Here is a 3,418-nt window from a genome sequence, read left to right as displayed (position 1 = left end):
ATTTGTTTTCTGTTTTTTGTTTTTCGTTTGGGAGTCCATGGTGTGTAACCAACACTCTGCACCAACACAATTCAAAAGCATCCGTTCTTCAGCCTTTCCTATTCACTGTCCAACTTTCACATGCAGATGGAGTAACTGAACATACCACATCATGGCTTGGGTCAGATCCACCCAACAGTTACTATATAACAGTGATTCTATCAGCTAGTATTTCCAAGGAAGACTGATATCCAGAATGAATAACTGTATTTTACTTCTGGGTTTAAAACACACAAATAATCATTGTTATTATAGCACTAGCATATGTATCTTCCACTGAAATCAGATTATTGCTTAATGCACTTCAATCTGAAACAACACAGAAGCATCATTGGTTATTTTGAGAAAGAAGTGTTTCTTAAGAGACAAAGAACTATGTCTACAAGCTGAAAAATTAGAGTTATTTAGACTAGTATCATTTGAGAAAGCAATTAATGATAAGGCATTGTCCAAGAAGGTCTAGATTTTGAAGTATACTGTATTCTATGTGAGATGAGTTTTAATGGCCATGTATGTTAAAATGCTTTCTAAATTACAAAGTACTGTAAAAGGGAAATCTGTGCCATTTTTATTATTTCAGATGATTTATCATGGCAATTTTTATGACTAACATCCTGAAAAATTGTTCTTTTTTTCAGTGATCAGGCACAGGCCATCTAAAATAAGAATGAACAGAGCAATCTGCCCTCCCCAAAATAAAGAGACAGCCAATGGAAAAATGATCTTCCAGCCAAGGATTCAATTTGTTTATTCATAACAACAAATACCTCCATGCCAACTCCTGATTGGTCTCTCCAAGAAAATTTCTAAACTCACCAGAACAGATGGAGAGGGAAAGAGAAAGAGAGAGAGAGAGAGAGAGAGAGAGAGAGAGAACAAACAAAAATCCAACAAACTAAACCTGGTATCATAATTAGTAGCCTGGAGTAAAAACCAAGTAACCAAATACTCAGCCAGAGGGTCAACATCAGGACATCTCCAGTGTACTCAACTGTGGTTTAAGGGGTTTGTTTTTGCCTACTGTTCAGTTGGAACCGACCCAAGCCACAGCTCACTCTCCAGCAGGTTTTCAGAGGTGGTTAAGTCCAAAGGGAGGAGAATGCCTTTATTTCTCACACACAAAGTAGCTGGCAGATTTGAACTGCACGCCTTGGGTTGGCAGCACAATTCCTAACCATTAGGCCACCTCTCTCTCTTAGTACAAGCGGTCCCCAGGATACAGATACCTTAGGGACAACTCCTATCCTTTTTATGTTACAGAAATTAGCTCCCACTTAGAAAGAACTGAACCACGCTCTGCTCACTGCACACCACAATCATCTTCACTCATTGCACATGCAGTGCTGCAAACATTATAGTTACGGCTTTAAGACCTTTCTTGCACTAGCTCACTGCCAGTGAGGCAATTCTGATAGTGATGTTACAAAGTAGAGCAGATCTGTTTGCCCTCTTTCTGACTCAAGGCAACTCTCCGTTGGTTTTAAAGATTTTGAATCCTTATGGAAATAGACTGTCCGTCTATCTCTCACAGAGTAGCTAAAAGATTTGAACCACCAAGTTTCTGGTTAGTCAATGTGACCTTCAACTCAATGAACTCCACCACCAATGCTTTCATTTAACCTTTCTACAAGGAACGTGGCTGGCATAATGTATAATGTATTGGGCTGCTAATCAAAAGGTTGACAGTTCAAATCCAACTATTCCACAGGAAAAAGAGTTTAAATCGTTATTATGTTTAAAGAGCACCAAGATTTTATCAAAAAAATAAATTGTTTTACAAGAAACTTTTTTTTTGTGGGAGATAGTGGCCTAGTGGTAAGAAGCTGTGCTACAATCGCAAAGGCACACGGTTCAAATCCACAAGCTGCTCCATGGAAGAAGGATGAGCAATCTTCTCTCATGTGATTTATGGCCTCTGAAATTAATTGCTTTCCAAGAAAATATTTTTAAAAGGTTAAAATGGCCAAAATTTTTGACATAACTTCCAAAGTGAGTTTTATTCCTGTCGAGATGGAGCTCAAAAATGGATTCATTATTTTCATATACTAATTCAAAGTGGGAGAGCGAGGATCCCCCATAATTGCGAAGAAATCTGAGGAGCAGAAAGAGCAGCTGAGTGAGGAGTTGGGTGAGAATACAATCCACCTGCCCAGTCCCTCTGTCCTACAACCAGGGCCACATGCTGGGGGACAATGCCATCCAACAGGACTGGACTTGCAGCTCAGGGCAATGTGAGTCAGGGCACACATCTTTGGGTCAAGCAAGCTAGAGGTCCAGCACTTCGCATTTATTGTCTTGCATGCATGCCTTTTCTTGGTTTCTTGTTTACTATAAATTTAATGGCAAGATATTTCTGTTTGTGAAATATGCTCTCTAATGAGACTACAGCCTGTCTGGATTTTAAAGCTTCCTGACCTTTAAACATGTTGACTCTGTTGTCTCAGAAAATCACTGAAAATGTTCCCCTTCTATAAAAATGCTTGCCTGTTACATTTTTAAAACATAATGCAAAATATCCCTAGGTGGTGAATCTTTGTTTTGTGACAGGATAACACTTTTCCACCCCCATTCTTTGATGAGTGTCACTATTATTTATAAACTTGAATTTAATCAGATAGCATATAACTATAGCCACAATATTGTGATGAAAGTTGTCAGATAAATTTTTGCCTCAAAAGGCTAATCCAAAAGCTATTTTCTGGTGATGTGGAGGAAACCCCCCAGAGCGGCATGAGTGTAGCACATTGTCTGTAGAGAGTAGCAAATGTTAACAACGTCCAATGTCTGCTGTAAAATTCTGTTTTTACAAGATTCATCCTTAGTGAGTAGGTTGTGATGCCCTTGGAAGATTCATCCAGTCATTTTTTCTCATAAGGAGAGAAAATTATATTTCAATCTACCTCATGGACTACCAAAAGAACACACAGGTCTGTCCTGGAGAAGGTGAAACCAAGTTGCTCCTTAGAGGCAAGAATTTTTAAGCTCCATCTTAACATACTTTGGGCACGTGGCCAGAAGGGACCAGTCCTTGGCAGAAGACATCATGCTTGGAGGTGTGCAGGGTCAGTGCAGGAGAGGAAGACCTCAGATGAGATGACGTGAACAGGGCAATGGGAACAGAGGAGTCAGAGACAGTGAAAGTGGCTCAGGATAGGGCAGGAGTCTGAGCTATTGTGCATAAGATCACTATGAGTCACAAGAGACTTGAAGGCACCTAACAATGACAACAATACTAACATGATAGCCTTCTCCCAAGGGAATGCTGATGGATCTACCCACTCTCCCTGTGTTCCAGGTCAACAAGACAGGGAGGGAGTAGCACTAATATGAAGGAATCCAATTCCTAAAACAAAGCTCCTTAACAGTAACCAAGAAGCAC

This window comes from Elephantulus edwardii, unplaced genomic scaffold, assembly GCF_000299155.1.
Source record: "Elephantulus edwardii isolate Elephantulus edwardi_28Jun2011 unplaced genomic scaffold, EleEdw1.0 scaffold00036, whole genome shotgun sequence".
Classification (NCBI taxonomy): Eukaryota; Metazoa; Chordata; class Mammalia; order Macroscelidea; family Macroscelididae; genus Elephantulus; species Elephantulus edwardii.
The sequence above is the reverse complement of the archived record's forward strand: the minus strand, read 5'-3'. Positions refer to the sequence as shown.